We start from the raw sequence: 11,528 nt of genomic DNA on the forward strand, positions 1-11,528 counted from the left end.
TTACATTTACTAACTCATTTAATTCTTATAATGCTAAAAGGTAAATACTCTTATTACCTCTGTTTATAGTGTCTTAGTCCTTTCAGGCTGCTATAACATAATACCATAAACTGGGTAGCTTATAAACAATAGAAATTTATTTCTTACATTTCTGGAGACTGGAAAGTCCAAGATTAAGGTGCTGGAAGATCTGGTGTCTGCTGGGAGCCTGCTTCCTGGTTCATAGACTCTTTTGCAATAGCCTCAAAGGTTGAAGGCAGCTCTGGGGTCACTTTTATTTATATTTCATTTTTTTATTGTTTTATTTTTTCTCAGTTTTATTGAGATATATTTAGTATATTGGGGTCTCTTTATGAGAGTTCTAATCCCGTTCATGAGGGCTCCTCCTTTATATCTAATCTACACCCAAAGACATGCCCCCCCCCAACACACACCTACTAATGCTATCACACTGGGGATTAGGTCTTAACATGAATTTTGCCTTCTAATTTAGAAGTGTGGGAGGATAGGTTGACAAGAGAATTTTGAGGACCCATTTGAAACCATAGTTATGAAGTCACATCAGTTAGCATGGCTTTGTGTATTCTTCAGATTCATTTGATACAGTGACTGAGTAGTTGGCCTAGGGGTGGAGTCTATTTACAGTAAACGTGCCCGAGGAAGGACAAGGGAGTTGAGAGTGATTATAAGGGAAGGATTACAATGAACCATGAGATACTGGAGGAGTAAAGAGACTTTTTTTTTTTTTTCCTGAGTCAATTCAAACGTCCTCCAATATTTGAGATCCTATGGACTGTAGCCTGCCAGGCTCCTCTGTCCATAGGATCCTGCAGGCAAGAATGGGTTGCCATGTCCTTCTTTCAGGGGATCTTCCCAACTCAGGGAGGAACCTGTGTCTCATAGGTCTACTTGCTTTGACAGGAGGGCTCTTTACCACCAGCACCACCTAGGAAGCCCAAGTAAAGAGCCAGGAATAGGCAAAGCAGTTCTGAAGGCCTGGCCCTACCAGATATGAAAAATTTCTATGAGGCTAATGGGCTTCTCAGGTGGCGCTAGAGGTAAAGGACCTGCCTGACAGTGAAGGATACGTAAGAGACAAGGGTTCCATCCTTGGGTCTGGAAGATCCCCTCGTGGCAACCCACTCCAGTATTCTTACCTGGAGAATCACATGGACAGAGGAGCCTGGCAGGCTGCAGTCTACAGGGTTGCACAGAGTCAGACACAACTGAATCGACTTAGCATGCATGCAAGTAAGATAGAGTAGTGTTAGTACAGAAGTTGATAACTTGACTAATGAATAGAATACAGAGTCCAGCAAAAGACTCCTATCTAAGGAGTATAGAATGTTATTAAGTGACAGAATTAGATGTCAGATCAGTGTGTAAAAGAACAATTGTCAAACAGATGGAGCCGCACAAAAAGTGGTTACCCAAATTAAATTGAGTCACCATTTCAGGCTAAAAATAAAAGTCAATTGCAGGCAGATTGAGGTCCTATATGTCAACAGTAAAATTTAAAAATTCTGAATAGAAAACAAAGGTGAGTATCTCCATGAACTTAGGAAAGGAAAATATTTCTAAATAAAAAGAATGATAAATTTAACCATATTAAGAACCTTGTTAAAAAAAATACACCTGAAAGAGAGAAAAAGACAAGTTACAACCTGACTTGATAGCCACAGGAATGTTCATATAAAGTTGGGATAGATTGTTCCTTGAAAGTTGAGTAAAACATCCTGTAAAATCACCTGGGGTGGGTGCTTTCTTTGTGGAAAGGTTATAAACAGCTTAAATATCTTTTTAATTAAATCTAATTTAAACTAAATCTCTAGTTACAGAATGATTCAGAGAACCATGATTTCTTCTTGAGTCAGATTTGGTAAGTCATTTTTTAGAGTTTGTCTATTTCATCTAAGTTTTCAAAATTATTTCATTAAGTTGTTATGACATTCTATTATGCATGAATATATGTGTTATATATACTTGTTGGAAGTTGTTTTAACAATGAGTGTAAAATGCTCTGTAGTACTAAACAGGTTATCTTTTTTCAAGTGAGTTTTGGTAATGTGTGCATTTCAAGGTATTTGTCTATTTTATCTAAGTTGTCAAGTGTATGGGCATAAAGTAGTTTGTAGTATTCCTTTATAATCTTTTTAATATTCATAGATTTATAATGATGTCTCATCTCCCATTCCTGATATTGATAATCTGCATCTTCTTTCTCTTTTTTTTTTTTTTCTAATTTTACAGTAGCCACCCTCAGTTCAGTCAGTTCACTTGCTCAATCATGTCTGACTCTTTGTGACCCCATGGATTGCAGCACGCAAAGCTTCCCTGTCCATCACCAGCTCCCGGAGCTTGTTCAAACTCATGTCCATCAAGTTAGTGATGCCATCCAACCATCTCACCCTCTGTTGTCCCCTTCTCCTCCTACCTTCAATCTTTCCCAACATCAGGGTCTTTTCCAATGAGTCAGTTCGTCACATCAGGGGGCCAAAGTATTGGAATTTGAGGTTCAGCATCAGTACTTTCAATGAATATTCAGAACTGATTTCCTCCAGGTTTGACTGCTTTGATCTCCTTGCTGTCCAGGGCACTCTCAAGAGTCTTCTCCAATACCACAGTTCAGAAGAAGTATCCATTCTTCGGTGCTCAGCTTTCTTTATGGTCCAACTCTCACATTCATTCATGACGACTGGAAAAATCACAACTTTGACTAGACAGACCTTTGTCGGGAAAGTAATGTTTCTGCTTTTTAATATGCTGTCTAGGTTTGTCATAGCCTTTCTTCCAAGGAGCAAATGTCTTTTAGTTTCATTCCTGCAGTCACCATCTGCAGTGATTTTGGAGCCCAAGAAAATAAAGTCTCTCACTGTTTCCATTGTTTCCCCATCTGTCTGCCATGAAGTAATGGGACCGGGTGCCATGATCTTTGGTTTTTGAATGTTGAGTTTTAAGCCAACTTTTTCACTCTCCTCTTTCACTTTCATCAAGAGGCTCTTTAGTTTCTCTTTGTTTTCTGCCATAAGGGTGGTATTGTCTGCATATCTGAGGTTATTGATATTTCTCCCAGCAATCTTGATTCCAGCATGTGCTTCATCCAGTCAAGCATTTTGCATGATGTACACTGCGTACAATTTAAATAAGCAAGGTGACAATATACAGCCTTGACGTACTCCTTTCCCAATTTGGAAGCAGCCTTTTGTTCCATGTCCAGTTCTGTTGCTTCTTAACCTGCATGCAGATTTCTCAGGAGGCAGGTAAGATGGTCTGGTATTCCCATTTCTTGAAGAATTTTCCAGTGTGTTGTGATCCACACAGTCAAAGGCTTACATAGTCAGTGAAGCAGAAGTAGATGTTTTTTTTATGGAATTCTTTTGCTTTTTCAGTGATCCACCGGATGTTGGCAATTTTAACTCTGGTTCCTCTGCCTTTTCTAAATCCAGTTTGAACATCTGGAAGTTCTCAGCTCATGTACTGTTGAAGCCTGGCTTGGAGAATTTTGAGCATTACATTGCTTGTGTGTGTGTGTGTGTGTGTGTGTGTGTGTGTGTGTTGCTCAGTCGTGCCCAACTCTTTGTGACTCTGTGAACTGCAGCCTGCCAGGCTCCTCTCTCCATGGAATTTTCCAGGCAAGGATGATGGAGAGGATTGCTTTTTCCTTCCCTAGCGTGTGAGATGAATGCAATTGTACAGTAGTCTGGATATTCTTTGGCATTGCCTTTCTTTGGAATTGGATTGAAAACTGACCTTGTCCAGTCCTGTGGCCACTGCTGAGTTTTCCAAATTCACTGGCATACTGAATGCAGCACTTTCACAGAATCATCTTTTAGGTTTTGAAATAGCTCAGCTGGAATTCCGTCACCTTCACTAGGTTTGTTCATAGTGATGCTTCCTAAGGCGCACTCCAGGATGTCTGACTCTAGTTGAGTGATCACACCATTTTGGTTATCTGGGTCATTAAAATCTTTTTTGTATAGATCTTCTGTGTATTCTTGCCACCTCTTCTTAATATCTTCTGCTTCTGTGAAATCCATACTGTTTCTGTCTTTTATTGTGCCCATCTTTGTGTGAAATGTTCCCTTGGTATCTCTAATTTTCTTGAAGTTTTAAAATTTTTTAAAAAGTATACTTTTCGGTTTTGTTTTTTTGGCCATGTGGCATGTAGGATCTTACTTCCCCAACCAGGGATTGAACCTGCACCTCCTGCACTGAAAGTGTGGAGTCTTAAGCACTGGACTGCCAGGGAAGTCCTCTCTTTTTCTCTTGGTCACTTCGAAGTTTAGTAATCTTGATCTACTCAAAGAACCAGCTTTTGCTTTTACTGATTTTCTCTATTGTTTTTCTGTCTTCATTTTCATTGATTTCTGGTCTTATCTTTTCTTATTTATTTTTTTCTGCTTGTTTTGGAGTTAAAGGAAAGCTTCTGATTTGAGATCTTTGTTCTTTTTTAATATATATAGTGTTATGACTGTCCCTCTAAATATTACTTGAGTTTTGGTATGTTATATTTTAGTTTTAATTCATTTCAAAGAAGTTGCTAATTTCTCTTTTGATTTCCCTTTTCACTTATGGATTATTTAGAATTGCATTATTTAATTTCCAAATATTTGGATAACTTCTAAATATCTATGTTATTTAGTTCTAATTTAGTGTCATTATGGTCTAAGAGTATCCTTTTTTGATTGAAGTATTTTAAAAATTTGTTGAGGTTTGCCTTATGGCCCAGATTTAGTCACTCTTAGTGAATTCTCCTTGTACACTTGAAGGTATATTTGCTGAGGAAGAATGTACTATCAGTGTTAATTAGCCCCAGGTGGTTGGTAGTGCTGATCAGGTCTTCTGTATCCTGTATTCAGGATGATAGTGACATTGTGTGGAGAGACTGGGGACCATAGTGGGATGTTGGGTCGTGTTTACTTTATGCAGTAGGTTTAATTACTATATTATTGTAGAAACAAACAAATAAATAAAGCATGAACCAATGGTTAGGATGTGCTATGAACCAAGGATTTTGATTACTGTAGCCATGAATACAATTTTTAAAGGATTTTATCTCTATATTTGGAGCTTTGAATTTTTTACTTCCTAATAAAGAACTTATTATATGATTTGGAGCCCGAAAGGAGACAGAATTTCCTTTGACCTTGGGCCCTAAATTTTCTAAAAGGGTACTCAAACAAGAATCAGCTTGAGGAACCAGAAGGAAAGAAAGCTGTCCTGGCCAAAGGGTAGTGAACCAGCCAGAAAACTGAGGAAGGTGAAGTTCAAGAGGTGGGCAGGACCAGCTCATGTCCAACCTGTAGGCCAAGATAAGGGGTCTGGGTTTTATTCTGAGTGTGATGAGAAGCCATTGGAGGCCAGAGGTGAACGAGTGACAAGAATCTGATGTGCACAGCTAAGGTAGGGCACCGTAGGGGCCAAGAAAGCCTAGGCTTTCCAAGGAGGGGACTGTTGCAATAGAACAGGTGAGATATCAGAGGTCATGGTATAATCTGGGGTTATATCATGTTGGAAAGGGCAAAATCATTGATATCATCATCATCACTACCACCACCAGCACCATGATGGTCTCTAAGGCATTCTGAGTACTGTTTAGGTGCCAGGCTTAGAATTTCACCTGCATCGTTTCTTTTAACCCACATAACAACTCCTATGTGGTAGGAGTTACTTATTTTACCTTTTAAATTGATACTTAGAGAAGTTAACTTCTTAACCAGAACATGTTTGTTGGTTTCCAGGTTAGTTATAAGACACAATTTTGATTTTTAAGGAGCTAAGGAAAAAATCTGATGAATGTAAATATGGCACAGAATTGATGGGAAATAGTTTTCTAGCCAGCAAAGCTGGCTAGAAGGGGTGTAGTTCTTATTATAATTATAATTCTTATTATAATTTGCAACCTGATGTCCATGGGTTACTAAAGATATGTAAAAACCAGTAGACACTTTGTCACAAAATATCCTACTTGGTAGTTCTAAAAATGTTGGGGGCATGGAAAGAGGAAGGAGAACACGTTTTTCTCTTTCCTAGTATTTCCTCCAATAGAAGGAGTTAAATTAGTGTAACATCTCTGCCAATTTACTCATTCCATGCCAGGTGAGGAGAGGCGACATCTCTCTTCATATGGTAAGTTTAGAAAAAACAGCTTAGACATGTTCAGCTTTTCCTGTTTTCCTTTTTGGGACCCAGCCTGCCCATGGAGCACACATTTCCTCCTGTTTCTTCTGGGGCAGTCCTCTCTTCCCTGTGAGAAACCAGTACTACCATGATAGGTTGCCATGTCTGTCTTCTGCAAGGAGGGGTTCAGTTACAATCTATTTTGATCCTTCACTAAGCTTGTCCTCCAGTCTGGCCTTTCATAGTAATAAAGGTGGTATTTGATCCTCTACTAGTCTAACATCTTGTTTTGGAGGTTTAGTCACTAAGTCGTGTCTGACTCTTGTGACCCCGTGGACTTGGGGATATAACCCGCCAAGCTCCTCTGTCCGTGGGATTTTCCAGGTCGAACCCAGGTCTCCTGCATTGCAGACAGATTGTTTATTGACTGAACCACCAGGGAAGCCAACCTCTTATTTAATTTCTCAGTTATTAATAGTTTAGCACTCAAGTGGGGCAGGGTTTCCCTGATGGCTCAGTGGGTAAGGAATCCACCTGCAGTGCAGGAGACACACAAAACCCGGGTTCAACCCCTGGGTGGGGAAGATCCCTTGGAGAAAGACATGGCAACCACCTCCAGTATCCTTGCCTGGAAAACTCCATTAACAGAGGAACCTAGCAGGTTACAGTCCAAGGGGCCTCAAAGAATGGGACATGACTGAGTACAAGGCTCAGGTGGGGCAGAAGAGTAGTATTATTTGACTTCTCTCAGAGCCCCCTACCCCAACTAGAAAGAAAAATTGATCTTCATAAATTAGATCAGTTGATGGGGAGACTTAAGTCAAGGGTGATGCTGATTCTTTGTACTGTATGAAATAGAAGTTAGCTTTTGGGGAAGAATAGCTAAGGTTTTTAATAATGTTGACAATTGATATTGGAGCTTTTGGAATGGTTAGAAGTTATTCCTAGTGCTTTAGCTATGAAAATTGAGGCATTAGTTGCCATCAAATGTGACAAGATAAAATAACAGCTTTAAGTGGGCAAGAAGAAGCAGGAAAAGTGAGACAGATGCTTATACACTCTGTATAACTACTAATGATGAATATTGAGTGCTTCATTTTTCCTGATTAAATTATTAAACCCAACTCTTCCTTTATCCAAAATTAATGAGATTTATTATCCTCTCATTCTAGCTACTTTTTGGTATAGTTGTTATTTCTTCTCATATCTATTCTGTGGAACTAAAGAAATAGTGTATTGCCATGTAGTCTTATTAATACTCAAGGTTGATCTTTTAAATCTTGTTATTTAGTTAAACCTCTGTGTAGGATCTAGGGGGAATTGACATTGAATGCTGTTCTTTGATGCCCTTTTAAAATTCCTGGAAGGGAGTTATCATTTTAATATGCATATTAAAAGTTATTCTCCAGGTGTTCTCTAACTTGGCTGAACACCAAACAAAAGAAAATAGGCCTCTATTTCAGCAGGGACCTTTGAATTATAAGAAATGAAAGATAATTTTTCTCACTAGGGAAAGAAAGATGATTTTCTTCACTCAGTGGGATGTTAAGTTTTAGAATCTCATTCCCTGGAGAGGTTTAAGAACCTGTAGATGATTCTTAGCTAGATCTGTGCTGTCTGAGTTCAGTAGGGACCAGATGATCTTTGTGATGGAGAATGGCCAGGGTCACTCTTTTGCCTTTGCATTCTGTAGTAAAATGAAGATTCACCAGGACTACTTCTAGGTGATTTAAATGTAAGAATATTATAATATAAAAATGTAAACTTTTATAAAAGTAAGTGTGTAAAATTTTGAGCATTTTATATTACTAACTTTTTATTGTTTAAAGAACTTTAAATAAGATAAAGCAAGATTTTTTCCCCCATAAATTGGAAAAAAAAAAAAACCCAAAAAAACGAAGAGAGAAAAAGTAATGAGGGAGTGGAAGGAGTGGAAGAAGAGAGGAAGAAAAGAAGTTAGGAGTTCTGGGTTTCTATAGCTACACAAAGAACAGTGATAATTTTTCCACTGGTCTAAAACATTACTTTTCAATCTTGGTTCTGGCAGTCATTGCTGACTATGAAAATAACCCAAATGAATGAATCTATAACAAGTTCTTATATAACCAGTTCATTTTTTGTACTATGTGCCAGTGAATTTTGAAATTTATTTAGGTTTTCAGTTAAAAAGTCTGGGTTTATGTTAATTATGTAGGAGATAGTATCTTGGATTTTTACCAAGTAGTTGTACATAATGCTCTGTGAAGTATTAATTTTTGTCCAAGGAATCCATTTTTCTTGTTTTATAAATGGCAGCCTAAAGTATAGGGCAACATCAAATAGCACATACTCTCAATGTGAGTTTTTAGTTTACTGAATTAAAACTCTGACTCCTGTCTCTGTTGAGGTGAGGACTTTGCAGGTGCCTGATGAGAGCATTTTTGAGAGTAGTGGAAGCCTTTTCCTCCCTAGTTGCTTCACCTCTTCAAAAGAGATAGTTATGGCCCATCTCTTGTCTGTTTATCTATTTCATAGCTGTCTCTCTTCCCCTATCTAATCAGCCATTGTTTGGAGTGTAGGTGGGACCTTCAGAGAAGGTCATTAATTTGCTAGGTGAAATATCCCAAAAGTGTTTACCCCAGCAAATATGTGTTCACATATCACTTGTTTGGGATCTTCTTGGGAGCAAAGATTAGGTCCTTTTTACACTGTATTCCTGGCATCTAGCATATGACAATCAATGTTTGCAAAATGGACAGATTTATGAAACAGCAAACCTCCTGTTTCAGTTTAGCTTGAGAAACAAGAATGTAAAAATGTGCCACTAATTTAACACTTTATTCATGTTCCATGAAGTCAAAGGGGAATCTAAAGTAAGAAATATTTAACATTTAAATCAAAAGCATTTGTATTTCATTTGCTAACCTGATTTTAATCAACTCAGAAATTAATTTGATGAAAATTGGTAGAAATTATGGCAGCAATTAGGCTCTGAACTTGATAAGAGTCTGTACTAGTCTGGATTCTCCACAAAAAAACCAATAGGAGATATATACACATATATGCACATATATGAATATATGGTTTATTATAGAAGTTGAATCATGTGAAGTCCCTATATTTGCAGTCACCAGCAAAATAGAGACCCAGGGAACCGAAGTTATAGTTCCAGATGTAGTCTGAGTCTGAAAGCAGGAAAGGACTGATGTCCTTGCTGTAAGACAGAGAATGTGCAGTCTTCCTTATTGCACCTTTTTGATCTAGTTGAACCTTCAGTGTATTTGATGAGGACCACTCACCTTGGAAAGGACAATTTGCTTTGCTCAGTCTACTGAATCAAATGTTCATCTCATTCAGAAACACCCTGAGAGACACAACCAAGTATACACACACCTCACAGCCCAGTCACGCTGACCCACATTAACCATCACAGAGTCACACCCTTGACGAGGAGAAGTACGTGCATACTATATGGTATTTTGCTAATAAGCTGATGTAACATGGGTTTTGTCTATTTGCATTTTCAAGCTACTAAATTTGATGGAATACTTGAATTAGTTTATTTTCTAGGTGCAATTACCTACATATTCATGTCCTGGAGTCACAACCATGTGACATGAAGTGGGAAATAATTATGTAGTATTTGTGATAGGTTTATTCATTTTCCTCTACATTTTGTTTAGCACCAACTTAGAACAGCAACTTCTTGATGTACATCAGTTTAATTAGACATGGTCTCTGTGCTCATGGAGCAGGCCTTCTGGTAAGGAAATGCACTGTAAACAAGTAATGAGAAAGTAAATGTCTCGGTACAAATTGTGATATATGCTATGATGAGAGTGAAGAAGACAGGGAGAGTTAGAGGGGTGTGAAGTGATTCCCACAGCCAGAAAAATATGTGCAGCATCACTGAGGTGCATAAAAGCCTGGCATGTGGAGGATGTTGAGAGGCTGAGTGCAAGCAGAGTGCTATAAGCATGGTGGGGAGAAGGGTGAGAGAGACCAGCAAGGGCCAGGTCAGGGCTTTGTAGGCAGGGCAGGCTTTGTAGGAGGTGCATGGATTTGGATTTTGAATCAGTTTGCAAAGACCACTGTAATTAATTTGAACATTTGACTAATGGGATTTTCAGTCTGAGAGCATTTGGATGAATAGAGACTGTAGTCTGATAAATGCTAGATACCCCTTAAGGTAAATATTAGAGTTTAGATAGATCCACTTTATTTTTTCCCCATGAGAACTCAATTCTTTATTGTCATATATGATTATGAAAGGTAGGTTTTTTATATTCACATTTGTAGGTGACATTTCATTTAATCATATACAGCAAATCAGAAAATGAAGCAAATCCAAGTATTTTCAGTTGAAAAGAAGGCAGTGTGGATGAATAGCTTCCTGTTCTCTCATGGAAAATGTTGAGGGAATATTTTCCATGCTCCTCTGCATTTTCTGTTTGTCTTGTAAGTCACTAATTGCTCTTTGTTCTGGAATAGCTTTAGGATGTTCATAAAACGAACAGCCTTGAAAGGTAGAAATAGTATCTTTCTGTCTGGCAAAGAGGCAGGTTGGCTTATAGCCTTGGAAACTTGAGTTTCTCTCCTGAAATGATACCCACCACGTGCACAGGTGTCCATCTGCACCCACCTGTGTTACTTTACGGGCGAAGGGATGACACAGAGAGACTTACGCTCACACTGCTTGCTCTTTGGTGAGTAGTAAGTATAAAGTCCTTTGATTCTGACCCGGGAGTCTTGCCTTTCGCTAGCATCCGTGAAGCCCTAACAGGCTAACTCATTAGCTTCCAAGTGGAAAACGCTCAGACCTGCACAGTTTTGGACAGAGACCCCTCAGCTGTCTGAGCATGCAGGTACAGTGCCTCACAGGTGAGACCCTAGTGCTTTGCCGCCTGCCCACTATCATATTAGCATTTTTTTTTAAATCACTGATTTTCTCCTCCAGAGTCACAAGACAAGCTGTTCTCAATCACATCTTAAGCGTGATTTCTATTTTAAAATGCGTGTGTGAAACCTACTAACTACTAATTATTCTGCTTTAAATATTCTTCACCAAGTGGGAGAAAATTTCGACAACAGAATGCTATATAAAAATTTTAGAGGCATCATGTCATAAAATGTATCAAGATGATACTTGATTTAAATAAAAAAATGTTGCGTGCGTGTGTGTGTGTGTGTGCCTGAATATATAACTGAAGCATATTTTCAAGAAAGTTTGCTACATAATAAGCACTAGGGGACTACTACTGTGGTTTCTGAGTGTTCACAGAACCATTATTCTCATGGTATGGGATCATCACGGGCTTGGGTTCTCACCTCCTCCTGACTAGGAGTTTGAGGAGCAGTGCAATCAGGTACTAGTTCTGCTACTGTGTGAGACTCTGAGGGCTTGCTCTGGCAACTGGAGATGTTCTGTG

The sequence above is a fragment of the Cervus elaphus genome, chromosome 9, assembly GCF_910594005.1.
Source record: "Cervus elaphus chromosome 9, mCerEla1.1, whole genome shotgun sequence".
NCBI lineage: Eukaryota > Metazoa > Chordata > Mammalia > Artiodactyla > Cervidae > Cervus > Cervus elaphus.